At 46.6% G+C, this 13,261-nt stretch overlaps 8 non-coding genes and 15 pseudogenes across 8 annotated transcripts; all 23 read left to right on the top strand.

Annotated features, from left to right (window-relative positions):
• The first annotated feature begins 5,278 nt into the window (after positions 1-5,278).
• Positions 5,279-5,397, top strand: LOC136728954 (5S ribosomal RNA). Its single transcript, XR_010808831.1, has one exon. It is a non-coding gene; the product is annotated as a 5S ribosomal RNA (ribosomal RNA).
• Positions 5,398-5,612: 215 nt separating this feature from the next.
• On the top strand, positions 5,613-5,731 carry LOC136729341 (5S ribosomal RNA). The gene has a single exon (XR_010808947.1). It is a non-coding gene; the product is annotated as a 5S ribosomal RNA (ribosomal RNA).
• A 210-nt stretch (positions 5,732-5,941) lies between these two features.
• On the top strand, positions 5,942-6,059 carry LOC136729431 (uncharacterized; annotated as a pseudogene).
• Positions 6,060-6,275: 216 nt separating this feature from the next.
• Positions 6,276-6,394, top strand: LOC136728856 (5S ribosomal RNA). The gene has a single exon (XR_010808823.1). It is a non-coding gene; the product is annotated as a 5S ribosomal RNA (ribosomal RNA).
• Positions 6,395-6,601: 207 nt separating this feature from the next.
• LOC136728794 (5S ribosomal RNA) lies at positions 6,602-6,720 on the top strand. Its single transcript, XR_010808817.1, has one exon. It is a non-coding gene; the product is annotated as a 5S ribosomal RNA (ribosomal RNA).
• Positions 6,721-6,939: 219 nt separating this feature from the next.
• LOC136729062 (uncharacterized) lies at positions 6,940-7,058 on the top strand (annotated as a pseudogene).
• Positions 7,059-7,273: 215 nt separating this feature from the next.
• On the top strand, positions 7,274-7,392 carry LOC136729358 (5S ribosomal RNA). Its single transcript, XR_010808963.1, has one exon. It is a non-coding gene; the product is annotated as a 5S ribosomal RNA (ribosomal RNA).
• A 555-nt stretch (positions 7,393-7,947) lies between these two features.
• LOC136729405 (5S ribosomal RNA) lies at positions 7,948-8,066 on the top strand. Its single transcript, XR_010809004.1, has one exon. It is a non-coding gene; the product is annotated as a 5S ribosomal RNA (ribosomal RNA).
• Positions 8,067-8,275: 209 nt separating this feature from the next.
• LOC136729455 (uncharacterized) lies at positions 8,276-8,394 on the top strand (annotated as a pseudogene).
• Positions 8,395-8,604: 210 nt separating this feature from the next.
• LOC136729141 (uncharacterized) lies at positions 8,605-8,723 on the top strand (annotated as a pseudogene).
• A 224-nt stretch (positions 8,724-8,947) lies between these two features.
• Positions 8,948-9,066, top strand: LOC136729199 (5S ribosomal RNA). The gene has a single exon (XR_010808853.1). It is a non-coding gene; the product is annotated as a 5S ribosomal RNA (ribosomal RNA).
• Positions 9,067-9,276: 210 nt separating this feature from the next.
• On the top strand, positions 9,277-9,394 carry LOC136729469 (uncharacterized; annotated as a pseudogene).
• Positions 9,395-9,610: 216 nt separating this feature from the next.
• Positions 9,611-9,729, top strand: LOC136729465 (uncharacterized; annotated as a pseudogene).
• A 216-nt stretch (positions 9,730-9,945) lies between these two features.
• Positions 9,946-10,064, top strand: LOC136729403 (5S ribosomal RNA). Its single transcript, XR_010809003.1, has one exon. It is a non-coding gene; the product is annotated as a 5S ribosomal RNA (ribosomal RNA).
• A 215-nt stretch (positions 10,065-10,279) lies between these two features.
• LOC136729084 (uncharacterized) lies at positions 10,280-10,398 on the top strand (annotated as a pseudogene).
• Positions 10,399-10,616: 218 nt separating this feature from the next.
• LOC136729146 (uncharacterized) lies at positions 10,617-10,735 on the top strand (annotated as a pseudogene).
• A 220-nt stretch (positions 10,736-10,955) lies between these two features.
• Positions 10,956-11,074, top strand: LOC136729551 (uncharacterized; annotated as a pseudogene).
• A 217-nt stretch (positions 11,075-11,291) lies between these two features.
• On the top strand, positions 11,292-11,410 carry LOC136728925 (uncharacterized; annotated as a pseudogene).
• A 207-nt stretch (positions 11,411-11,617) lies between these two features.
• On the top strand, positions 11,618-11,736 carry LOC136729438 (uncharacterized; annotated as a pseudogene).
• A 220-nt stretch (positions 11,737-11,956) lies between these two features.
• LOC136729446 (uncharacterized) lies at positions 11,957-12,075 on the top strand (annotated as a pseudogene).
• Positions 12,076-12,294: 219 nt separating this feature from the next.
• Positions 12,295-12,413, top strand: LOC136729145 (uncharacterized; annotated as a pseudogene).
• A 220-nt stretch (positions 12,414-12,633) lies between these two features.
• Positions 12,634-12,752, top strand: LOC136729651 (uncharacterized; annotated as a pseudogene).
• Positions 12,753-12,969: 217 nt separating this feature from the next.
• On the top strand, positions 12,970-13,088 carry LOC136728924 (uncharacterized; annotated as a pseudogene).
• Positions 13,089-13,261: the final 173 nt, after the last annotated feature.

The following is a 13,261-nucleotide window of genomic DNA, read 5'->3' as shown; positions in this document are numbered from 1 at the left end:
GATTTTGAGTTGATGTTTTAGTTCCTGTATTGTAAATGGGTTATCTAAGGGATTTTGGTTATTCTTAATGATTTCTTCCAATTTATTTAGGTTTTTTAATATTTTAACCTGTTCTGGCTTTGGATTGTTTTCAACATTTTGGTAAAGTTTTTCAAAGTGTGTTTTCCAGATTTCTCCATTTTGAATTGGTATTTCATTTTTTGTTTTTGGGGTATTTATTCTGCCCATATAGTGGTCTTTTTTCTTACTGAGGAGTTGCTTGTAGTGCCGCAGGGCCTGGCAGTAGCTGAGGCGAGCCTCCTGGTTGTCGGGCTCTCTGTGTTTAGTGTTGGAGAGATGTCTCAGGTGTTTCCTAGAAGTTTCACACTCCTGGTCACACCACTGTTCTTTTTTTCTTTTAGACGATTTCATATTTTGGTTTTTAATTGTTTTAATGTTTGATTTTAAAGCCAGTCTCTCAAATATTTCATTCAGTGTTTTGGTGGCTGAGTTTATTCCGTTTTGGTTTATTTGATAGTGTGAGGATTGATATCTGTCTAACATGTTTTCAATCTCATCACTATTCAGGGCTCTTGTGTAGTTCTCTGTGCTGGGCTCTGACCATCTCTAACTGGGTGGCAGGGAGACCAGTTTTGTGGGAAGTTTGGCTCTGACTTGTGGCTGCGCTGATCTTTTTAGGTAAAGTGTTATTTGGCTGTGGTCTGATAGTGGAGATTGTTGTCTGACTATAAACGCATTGTTGGCTTGTGGGTCCAGGTCAGTTATGGCGTAGTCCACCACACTGCTGCCCAGAGCCGAGCAGTATGTGAATCTCCCCAGAGAGTACCCCCTGGTCCTGCCATTGATGATATATAGACCCAGGCTTTTACATAGGCGCACTACCTGCTTCCTGCTCTTGTTTACCACGCTGTCGTGGCTGTGTCAGTGTGGAGGTGTGTGTGTGGCACAGCGGGGAGTCTCCGAACAGGTGTGTGTTCCCCTCTGTATTGATGTAGTCCATCTCTCTGCCAGTCCTGGCATTGAGATCGCCACACAGCAGTACAGAGCCCAGGGTCTGGAAGTGGCAGATTTCGTTTTGAAGCTCATGAAAGCCTTCCTCATTATAGTAGGGGGAGTCTGCGGGTGGCATATAAATTGCACATAGGTATATATCTGTGTTATTTTGTAGGGTGTCTTTTCTGATTTTCATCCACAGGTGTGTGTCTCCTCTCTGTACTGGGCATAGGGCTGCTCGGAGCTCCTCCCTGTACCACACGATAATCCCCCACGAGGCCCTGCCACACCTGACTTTGGGTTTTTTATAGGAGGGCACAATCAGCTCCCTGTATCCATTGTATCCATCCAGTGTATAGACATATCTGCACAGCACCAAGTCTCTACAAGAATGAAAACATCTGAACTATTTACAGTGTTGATCAGTTCAGGGCCTGTGCTCTTCATTCCAAAAGTTGAGGAGCGTAAACCCTGCATATTCCAACTGCTTATTTTAAAGGACATGTTAATATATTTTATTATACTTGTCTCTTCTACATAAGAAAGTTTAATTTGTGGTCTACAACTGATATTATATTACTATTAATAATTATATATGGATATACATAATAATCACTCAAAGATTTTATCTTTGCATCAAAATATCAGAATAATTAAATCACATTTTTTCTTACTCTCCATCTCCACAACCATATATATGTGTGTTGAGGCTCAGTTAACTCAGCAGTGTGGTACAGATGACACTGAGGAGTTGCCTTATCTGGGCCAGCTGGGCAGCATCGGGCCTCCAGGCTCTGGAAGCCGCTGCTGCGTGGCTGTGTGGCTGTGCTGGTCCCCGGCTGTCCGCTCTGCTGTGCTGGACGGGCCCTCAGGGGCTGGGGCTGGGGTGGAGCCGGTGGCTGGGGATGTGGCCGGGGGCTGGGGGGGTTGCTCCTGGTCTCGAGGTGGGGGTGTGTGGGGTTTCGGCCCAGGGTTGTGTCCTTGAGGACCTTTGAGATGATCCTCACACCCGTCTTGTTGAGGTGGACGTGGTCATACAGGTGATGTGGCTGGATGTCTCAGTGGTGTGCCAGGTGGACGTTGGGGAGGAGGGCACATCTTCGGGACACTTCTGCGTTGATGGCCTGGATGATGTGCAGGGGCACGTCTGTGCGGGGCAGCAGTGTGGAGATGGAAATTTTGGCAGTTGGGAATTCCTCTGTGGCTTTCGTTGCTACCTGTCTCAGGGCTGAGGCCACATCGCCCCTGCGGGCACTCAGGTCGTTAGTGCCGGTGTGGATGAGGATGTGTTTGACTTGGCAAAGCCTCCTCTTGGAGAGCAGCTCCAGGGCTCTCTGTGCTGTGGAGCACCAAAGCTTTTTCACTTTTCGCCCAGGGAAGAGGCGCCTCTCAACCAGGAACTTCCCATTGGATTCGCTCAGAATGACCACCTCTGCGTTGACCTGCCACTCCGGGTTTGCGTCGGGAGTGGTGGGGGCAGCGGGTGTGTTTTGGGGGAGTGGCGTTTCAGGGGGTTGTGTATTAGTGGCAGGTCTGGTGATAGTGGGTGTGTCAGGAGTGGTGGGGAGTGTGGGTGGATCAGTGGGTGCGTCAGGGGTTGGAGGTGTTGTGGGGTCAGTGCAGTGCAGTCTCTGTGCTCCAGTGATGTGTAGCTCCTCTCTTAGCTCCTCCAGCTGGCTCTGCAGGCTCCTTAGCTGGCTGTGCTGGGGTGTCCTGGTCAGCTCCTCCCTCGCTCTGCGCAGCTCCGTCCTCAGGGTTTGGCTCTGCTCCTCCAGGTCTCTCACTGCTGCTCTCAGCTCATGGATTTCAGCCTTGTGCTGCATCTTTAGTCTGTGCATCTCATCCCGGAGCTGATCGCACAAGGAGGTCTGGGCCAGGGTGCTCAAGGTCTGCTCCCTGAACTCCGCAAACTCCAGCTCCAGCACTGATAGGCATTCCTTTAGTGTTTTAATGTTGCTGGAGAGTTTTGGGGAGACAGGGGGGCAGTCTGTGGGAGATGGGGCACTGTCTGGCTCCGTGTGGCTGGGGGCAGACTGCAGGGTGGCCGGCTCTGGCTCTTGTTTCTCTACCTCAGTCTGCTGCTTTGAGGTGTGGAAGCCGAGAGCTAATTGGTCCAGGCTGCTCTCGCTGCCCTGCACCATGATGGTCCCGTTGTGGTATACATTAAAAGTGAGCATCACACTGTCTGTGTCTTTCTCTACCAGCACTGAGATCTGCCTGCCTCTGCTAATGCCCCTCTTGTTGTTATTGGGGTATGTCTGGCACAGGGTTTTGTGAAAGGCGGTGTAGAACAGTAGATTGTTCTTGACCCTGTTTTCTCCTTTACCGGTGTAGTCTAGGATGAGGGTCTCAGGAGATGCTCTCATCACAGCTTGTTTGTAGTCCTTCTTAGCCTGTGCAGAGCGAATGTCTTCAGGGTATCGGATTTCAAAAGGCAGCTCTGCAGTCAGACTGCTGTTCGATAGATTTCTATCAGTCTCAGTGGCAGTTGGGCTCTCTCCTACTGTCACTCTATTCAAATCGGAGCTCTGCATTTTCATTGGCTGAGTCAACTACTGAGAATGCTTATTTATTTTATTAATACATATTTTTTTGTTTAATTATTTGTCTCTTACCTCCAATTCTTGTCTTCAGCTTTTCTTTTCTGACTTTTCTTCCTGAACTGTCTCTCTGCTTTCTTATTTTTGTGTTTCTCTTAAAATTATTATTTTTTGAATACTTTTTCTTCTGAATTTCTATTCCATGTCTTCTGTGTATGTTTATAGTGCTATATATTCATTTGTAAATCACAAATTAAATCCGCTTATGTATAAAAACAAATGTTTTTTAGGAGCTCATATTCCTCCCTCTCTCTCTCTCTCTCTCTCTCTCTCTCTCTCTCTCTCTCTCTCAATTCATTTCATTTGTATTGTCAAAGCAATTGGACATACATACACATACATACATATACACTCACCTAAAGGATTATTAGGAACACCTGTTCAATTTCTCATTAATGCAATTATCTAATCAACCAATCACATGGCAGTTGCTTCAATGCATTTAGGGGTGTGGTCCTGGTCAAGACAATCTCCTGAACTCCAAACTGAATGTCTGAATGGGAATGAAAGGTGATTTAAGCAATTTTGAGCGTGGCATGGTTGTTGGTGCCAGACGGGCCGGTCTGAGTATTTCACAATCTGCTCAGTTACTGGGATTTTCACGCACAACCATTTCTAGGGTTTACAAAGAATGGTGTGAAAAGGGAAAAACATCCAGTATGCGGCAGTCCTGTGGGCGACAATGCCTTGTTGATGCTAGAGCTCAGAGGAGAATGGGCCGACTCGATTCAAGCTGATAGAAGAGCAACTTTGACTGAAATAACCACTCGCTACAACCGAGGTATGCAGCAAAGCATTTGTGATGCCACAACACGTACAACCTTGAGGCGGATGGGCTACAACAGCAGAAGACCCCACTGGGTACCACTCATCTCCACTACAAATAGGAAAAAGAGGTGAGACATTCAGATGGTAGAGTCAGAATTTGGCGTAAACAGAATGAGAACATGGATCCATCATGTCTTGTTACCACTGTGCAGGCTGGTGATGGTGGTGTAATGGTGTGGGGGATGTCTTCTTGGCACACTTTAGGCCCCTTAGTGCCAATTGGGCATCGTTTAAATGCAACGGCCTACCTGAGCATTGTTTCTGACCATGTCCATCCCTTTTTGACCACCATGTACCCATCCTCTGATGGCTACTTCCAGCAGGATAATGCACCATGTCACAAAGGTCGAATCATTTCAAATTGGTTTCTTGAACATGACAATGAGTTCACTGTACTAAACTGGCCCCCACAGTCACCAGATCTCAACCCAATAGAGCATCTTTGGGATGTGGTGGAACGGGAGCTTCGTGCCCTGGATGTGCATCCCACAAATCTCCATCAACTGCAAGATGCTATCCTATCAATATGGGCCAACATTTCTAAAGAATGCTTTCAGCACCTTGTTGAATCAATGCCACGTAGAATTAAAGCAGTTCTGAAGGCGAAAGGGGGTCAAACACAGTATTAGTATGGTGTTCCTAATAATCCTTTAGGTGAGTTCATCGTAGCTCTTAATACTCTCTTTCTGTCTGGAGGAGATATAATTGAAGTATTGTACACGTACCCGGCTACTTTCAACACCCTTTGCTGCACTGATATTTTTCCCTCCATTTTTTTTTTTTTTTTTTTTTTTTTTGCTGGAAGTTCCGTCAATACCCACCAGCCTTTAAGAGACATCATGCAGCCAGGCTTTTTGGCTTGCAGCCACACCGTCCTGAACGCGCCCGATCTCGTCAGATCTCGGAAGCTAAACGGGGCAGGGCCTGGTCAGTACTTGGATGGGTGACCTCCTGGAAATACCAGGTGCAGCAAGCTCTTTCGTCTCCTGGGTAACTTCATCGTAGCTCTTAGTACTCTCTTTCAGTATGGAGGAGATATTATTGAAGAATTCTACACGTACCCGGCTACTTTCAACACCTTTTGCTGCACTGATATTTTTCCCTCCATTTTTCTTTTTTCTTTTTTATTTTGCTGGAAGTTCCATCAATACCCTCCAGCCTTTAAGAGACATCATGCAGCCAGGCCTCTCGGCTTGTGGCCACACTGTCCTGAATGCGCCCGATCTCGTCAGATCTCGGAAGCTAAACGGGGCAGGGCCTGGTCAGTACTTGGATGGGAGACCTCCTAGAAATACCAGGTGCTGCAAGCTTTTTACGTCTCCTGGGTAACTTCATCGTAGCTCTTAATACTCTCTTTTTTTCTCCAGGAGATATAATTGAAGAATTGTACACGTACCCGGCTACTTTCAACACCCTTTGCTGCACTGGTATATTTCCCTCTATTTTTCTTTTTTTTTTTTGCTGGCAGTTCCGTCAATACCCGCCAGCCTTTAAGAGACGTCATGCAGCCAGGCATCTCGGCTTGCGGCCACACCATCCTGAACGCGCCCGATCTCGTCAGATCTCGGAAGCTAACGGGGCAGGGCCTGGTCAGTACTTGGATGGGAGACCTCCTAGAAATACCAGGTGCTGCAAGCTTTTTACATCTCCTGGGTAACTTCATCATAGCTCTTAATACTCTCTTTCAGTCTGTAGGAGATATTATTGAAGAATTGTACACGTACCCGGCTACTTTCAAAACCCTTTGCTGCACTGATATTTTTCCCTACATTTTTCTTTTTTCTTTTTTTTTTTGCTGGAAGTTCCGTCAATACCCGCCAGCCTTAAAGAGACATCATGCAGCTGGGCCTCTCGGCTTGCGGCCACACCGTCCTGAATGCGCCCGATCTCGTCTGATCTCGGAAGCTAAACGGGGCAGGGCCTGGTCAGTAGTTGGATGGGAGACCTCCTAGAAATACCAGGTGCTGCAAGCCTTTTACGTCTCCTGGGTAACTTCATCGTAGCTCTTAATACTCTCTTTCTGTCTGGAGGAGATATAATTGAAGTATTGTACACGTACCCAGCTACTGTCAACACCCTTTGCTGCACTGATATTTTTCCATCCATTTTTTTTTTTTTTTGCTGGAAGTTCCGTAAATACCCGCCAACCTTTAGGAGACATCACGCAGCCAGGACTTTCGGCTTGTGGCCACACCGTCCTGAATGCGCCCGATCTCGTCAGATCTCGGAAGCTAAACGGGGCAGGGCCTGGTCAGTACTTGGATGGGTGACCTCCTAGAAATACCAGGTGCTGCAAGCTTTTTACGTCTCCTGGGTAACTTCATCGTAGCTCTTAATACTCTCTTTCTGTCTCCAGGAGATATAATTGAAGAATTGTACACGTACTAGGCTACTTTCAACACCCTTTGCTGCACTGATATTTTTCCCTCCATTTTTCGTTTTTTTTTTTTTTTTTTTTGCTGGAAAGTCCGTCAATACCCGCCAGCCTTTAAGAGACATCATGCAGCCAGGCATCTCGGCTTGCGGCCACACCATCCTGAACTCGCCCGATCTCGTCAGATCTTGGAAGCTAAACGGGGCAGGACCTGGTCGGTACATGAATGTGAGACCTCCTGGAAATACCTGGTGCTGCAAGCTTTTACGTCTCCTGGGTAACTTTATCGTAGCTCTTAATACTCTCTATCTGTCTGGAGGAGATATAATTGAAGTATTGTACACGTACCCAGCTACTGTCAACACCCTTTGCTGCACTGATATTTTTCCATCCATTTTTCTTTTTTTTTTTTTTTTTTGCTGGAAGTTCCGTCAATACCCGCCAACCTTTAAGAGACATCATGCAGCCAGGCCTCTCGGCTTGCGGCCACACCGTCCTGAATGCGCCCGATCTCGTCAGATCTCGGAAGCTAAACGGGGCAGGGCCTGGTCAGTACTTGGATGGGAGACCTCCTAGAAATACCAGGTGCTGCAAGCCTTTTACGTCTCCTGGGTAACTTCATCGTAGCTCTTAATACTCTCTTTCTGTCTCCAGGAGATATAATTGAAGAATTGTACACGTACTAGGCTACTTTCAACACCCTTTGCTGCACTGATATTTTTCCCTCCATTTTTCTTTTTATTTTATTTTTTTGCTGGAAGTTCCGTCAATACCCGCCAGCCTTAAAGAGACATCATGCAGCCGGGCCTCTCGGCTTCCAGCCACACCGTCCTGAACGCGCATGATATCGTCAGATCTCGGAAGCTTAACGGGGCAGGACCTGGTCAGTACTTGAATGTGAGACCTCCTGGAAATACCAGGTGCTGCAAGCTTTTACGTCTCCTGGGTAACTTTATCGTTGCTCTTAATACTCTCTTTCAGTCTGCAGGAGATATAATTGAAGAATTGTACACGTACCCGGCTACTTTCAACACCCTTTCCTGCACTGATATTTTTCCCTCCATCTTTCTATTTTTTTTTTTTTTTTTTTTTGCTGGAAGTTCCGTCAATACCCGCCAACCTTTAAGAGACATCATGCAGCCAGGCCTTTCGGCTTGTGGCCACACCGTCCTGAATGCGCCCGATCTCGTCAGATCTCAGAAGCTAAACGGGGCAGGGCCTGGTCAGTACTTGGATGGGAGACCTCCTAGAAATACCAGGTGCTGCAAGCTTTTTACGTCTCCTGGGTAACTTCATGGTAGCTTTTAATACTCTCTTTCTGTCTCCAGGAGATATATTTGAAGAATTGTACACGTACCCGGCTACTTTCAACACCCTTTGCTGCACTGGTATATTTCCCTCTATTTTTCTTTTTTTTTTTGCTGGCAGTTCCGTCAATACCCGCCAGCCTTTAAGAGACATCATTCAGCCAGGCATCTTGGCTTGGGCCCACACCATCCTGAACGCGCCCGATCTCGTCAGATCTCGGAAGCTAAACGGGACAGGGCCTGGTCAGTACTTGGATGGGAGACCTCCTAGAAATACCAGGTGCTGCAAGCTTTTTACGTCTCCTGGGTAACTTCATCGTAGCTCTTAATACTCTCTTTCTGTCTCCAGGAGATATAATTGAAGAATTGTACACGTACCCGGCTACTTTCAACACCCTTTGCTGCACTGGTATATTTCCCTCTATTTTTATTTTTTTTTTTTGCTGGCAGTTCCGTCAATACCCGCCAGCCTTTAAGAGACATCATGCAGCCAGGCATCTCGGCTTGCGGCCACACCATCCTGAACGCGCCCGATCTCGTCAGATCTCGGAAGCTAAACGGGGCAGGACCTGGTCAGTACATGAAAGTGAGACCTCCTGGAAATACCTAGTTCTGCAAGCTTTTACGTCTCCTGGGTAACTTTATCGTAGCTCTTAATACTCTCTCTCTGTCTGGAGGAGATATAATTGAAGTATTGTACACGTATCCAGCTACTGTCAGCACCCTTTGCTGCACTGATATTTTTCCATCCATTTTTCTTTTTTCTTTTTTTATTTTTTATTTTTGCTGGAAGTTCCGTCAATACCCGCCAACCTTTAAGAGACATCATGCAGCCAGGCCTTTCGGCTTGTGGCCACACCGTCCTGAATGCGCCCGATCTCGTCAGATCTCGGAAGCTAAACGGGGCAGGGCCTGGTCAGTACTTGGATGGGAGACCTCCTAGAAATACCAGGTGCTGCAAGCTTTTTACGTCTCCTGGGAAACTTCATCGTAGCTCTTAATACTCTCTTTTTTTCTCCAGGAGATATAATTGAAGAATTGTACACGTACCCGGCTACTTTCAACACCCTTTGCTGCACTGGTATATTTCCCTCTATTTTTCTTTTTTTTTTTTGCTGGCAGTTCCGTCAATACCCGCCAGCCTTTAAGAGACGTCATGCAGCCAGGCATCTTGGCTTGCGGCCACACCATCCTGAACGCGCCCGATCTCGTCAGATCTCGGAAGCTAACGGGTCAGGGCCTGGTCAGTACTTGGATGGGAGACCTCCTAGAAATACCAGGTGCTGCAAGCTTTTTACGTCTCCTGGGTAACTTCATCATAGCTCTTAATACTCTCTTTCAGTCTGTAGGAGATATTATTGAAGAATTGTACACGTACCCGGCTACTTTCAAAACCCTTTGCTGCACTGATATTTTTCCCTACATTTTTCTTTTTTCTTTTTTTTTTTGCTGGAAGTTCCGTCAATACCCGCCAGCCTTAAAGAGACATCATGCAGCTGGGCCTCTCGGCTTGCGGCCACACCGTCCTGAATGCGCCCGATCTTGTCAGATCTCGGAAGCTAAACGGGGCAGGGCCTGGTCAGTAGTTGGATGGGAGTCCTCCTAGAAATACCAGGTGCTGCAAGCCTTTTACGTCTCCTGGGTAACTTCATCGTAGCTCTTAATACTCTCTTTTTGTCTGGAGGAGATATAATTGAAGAATTGTACACGTACTAGGCTACTTTCAAAACCCTTTGCTGCACTGATATTTTTCCCTACATTTTTCTTTTTTCTTTTTTTTTTTGCTGGAAGTTCCGTCAATACCCGCCAACCTTTAGGAGACATCATGCAGCCAGGCCTTTCGGCTTGTGGCCACACCGTCCTGAATGCGCCCGATCTCGTCAGATCTCAGAAGCTAAACGGGGCAGGGCCTGGTCAGTACTTGGATGGGAGACCTCCTAGAAATACCAGGTGCTGCAAGCTTTTTACGTCTCCTGGGTAACTTCATGGTAGCTCTTAATACTCTCTATCTGTCTGGAGGAGATATAATTGAAGTATTGTACACGTACCCAGCTACTTTCAACACCCTTTGCTGCACTGATATTTTTCCCTCCATTTTTCTTTTTATTTTATTTTTTGCTGGAAGTTCCGTCAATACCCGCCAACCTTTAAGAGACATCATGCAGCCAGGCCTCTCGGCTTGCGGCCACACCGTCCTGAACGCGCCCGATCTCGTCAGATCTCGGAAGCTAAACGGGGCAGGACCTGGTCAGTACATCAATGTGAGACCTCCTTGAAATACCTCGTGCTGCAAGCTTTTACGTCTCCTGGGTAACTTTATCGTAGCTCTTAATACTCTCTATCTGTCTGGAGGAGATATAATTGAAGAATTGTACACGTACCCGGCTACTTTCAACACCCTTTGCTGCACTGATATTTTTCCCTCCATTTTTCTATTTTTTTTTTTTTTTTTTTGCAGGAAATTCCATCAATACCCGCCATCCTTTAAGAGACATCATGCAGCCAGGCATCTCGGCTTGCGGCCACACCATACTGAACGCGCCCGATCTCGTCAGATCTCGGAAGCTAAACGGGGCAGGACCTGGTTAGTACATGAATGTGAGACCGCCTGGAAATTCATAGTGCTGCAAGCTTTTACGTCTCCTGGGTAACTTTATCATAGCTCTTAATACTCTCTATCTGTCTGGAGGAGATATAATTGAAGAATTGTACATGTACCCGGCTACTTTCAACACCCTTTGCTGCACTGATATTTTTCCCTCCCTTTTTCTATTTTTTTTTTTTTTTTTTTTTGCTGGAAGTTCCGTCAATACTTGCCAGCCTTTAAGAGACAGCATGCAGCCAGGTCTCTTGGCTTGCGGCCACACCGTCCTGAACGCGCCTGATCTCATCATATCTCAGAAGCTAAACGGGGCAGGGTCTGGCCAGTACTTGGTTGGGTGACCTCCTGGAAATACCAGGTGCTGCAAGCTTTTTACGTCTCCTGGGTAACTTCATCGTAGCTCTTAATACTCTCTTTCAGTCTGGAGGAAATATTATTGAAGAAATGTACACGTACCCGGCTACTTTCAACAGCATTTGCTGCACTGATATTTCTCCCTCCATTTTTCTTTTTTTTTTTTTTTTTTTGCTGGAAGTTCCATCAATACCCGCCAACCTTTAAGAGACATCATGCAGCCGGGCCTCTTGGCTTTCGGCCACACCGTCCTGAACGCGCCCGATATCGTCAGATCTCGGAAGGTAAAAGGGGCAGGGCCTGGTCAGTACTTGGATGGGTGACCTCCTGGAAATACCTGGTGCTGCAAGCTTTTTTGTCTCCTGGGTAACTTCATCGTAGCTCTTAGTACTCTCTTTCTGTCTGGAGGAGATATAATTGAAGTATTGTACACGTACACGGCTACTTTCAACAGCCTTTGCTGCACTGATATTTTTCCCTCCATTTTTCTTTTTTTTTTTGCTGGAAGTTCGTCAATATCCGCCAACCTTTAAGAGACATCATGCAGCCAGGCCTCTCGGCTTGTGGCCACACCGTCCTGAATGCGCCCGATCTCGTAAGATCTCGGAAGGTAAAAGGGGCAGGGCCTGGTAAGTACTTGGATGGGTGACCTCCTGGAAATACCTGGTGCTGCAAGCTTTTTTGTCTCCTGGGTAACTTCATTGTAGCTCTTAATACTCTCTTTCTGTCTGGAGGAGACATAATTGAAGTATTGTACACGTACCCAGCTACTGTCAACACCCTTTGCTGCACTGATATTTTTCCATCCATTTTTCTTTTTTTTTTTTTTTTTTTTTTTGCTGGAAGTTCCGTCAATACCCGCCAACCTTTAAGAGACATCATGCAGCCAGGCCTCTCGGCTTGTGGCCACACCGTCCTGAATGCGCCCGATCTCGTAAGATCTCGGAAGCTAAACGGGGCAGGGCCTGGTCAGTACTTGGATGGCTGACCTCCTAGAAATACCAGGTGCTGCAAGCTTTTTACGTCTCCTGGGTAACTTCATCGTAGCTCTTAATACTCTCTTTCTGTCTGCAGGAGATTTAATTGAAGAATTGTACACGTACCCGGCTACTTTCAACACCCTTTGCTGCACTGATATTTTTCCCTCCATTTTTCTATTTTTTTTTTTTTTTTTTTGCAGGAAATTCCATCAATACCCGCCATCCTTTAAGAGACATCATGCAGCCAGGCATCTCGGCTTGCGGCCACACCATACTGAACGCGCCCGATCTCGTCAGATCTCGGAAGCTAAACGGGGCAGGACCTGGTTAGTACATGAATGTGAGACCGCCTGGAAATTCATAGTGCTGCAAGCTTTTACGTCTCCTGGGTAACTTTATCATAGCTCTTAATACTCTCTATCTGTCTGGAGGAGATATAATTGAAGAATTGTACATGTACCCGGCTACTTTCAACACCCTTTGCTGCACTGATATTTTTCCCTCCCTTTTTCTATTTTTTTTTTTTTTTTTTTTTGCTGGAAGTTCCGTCAATACTTGCCAGCCTTTAAGAGACAGCATGCAGCCAGGTCTCTTGGCTTGCGGCCACACCGTCCTGAACGCGCCTGATCTCATCATATCTCGGAAGCTAAACGGGGCAGGGTCTGGCCAGTACTTGGTTGGGTGACCTCCTGGAAATACCAGGTGCTGCAAGCTTTTTACGTCTCCTGGGTAACTTCATCGTAGCTCTTAATACTCTCTTTCAGTCTGGAGGAAATATTATTGAAGAAATGTACACGTACCCGGCTACTTTCAACAGCATTTGCTGCACTGATATTTCTCCCTCCATTTTTCTTTTTTTTTTTTTTTTTTTGCTGGAAGTTCCATCAATACCCGCCAACCTTTAAGAGACATCATGCAGCCGGGCCTCTTGGCTTTCGGCCACACCGTCCTGAACGCGCCCGATATCGTCAGATCTCGGAAGGTAAAAGGGGCAGGGCCTGGTCAGTACTTGGATGGGTGACCTCCTGGAAATACCTGGTGCTGCAAGCTTTTTTGTCTCCTGGGTAACTTCATCGTAGCTCTTAGTACTCTCTTTCTGTCTGGAGGAGATATAATTGAAGTATTGTACACGTACACGGCTACTTTCAACAGCCTTTGCTGCACTGATATTTTTCCCTCCATTTTTCTTTTTTTTTTTTGCTGGAAGTTCGTCAATATCCGCC

This window comes from Amia ocellicauda, unplaced genomic scaffold, assembly GCF_036373705.1.
Source record: "Amia ocellicauda isolate fAmiCal2 unplaced genomic scaffold, fAmiCal2.hap1 HAP1_SCAFFOLD_30, whole genome shotgun sequence".
In the NCBI taxonomy this organism is placed as follows: domain Eukaryota; kingdom Metazoa; phylum Chordata; class Actinopteri; order Amiiformes; family Amiidae; genus Amia; species Amia ocellicauda.
Note: the sequence above shows the minus strand (reverse complement) of the source record. Positions and strands in the feature narration are given on the sequence as shown.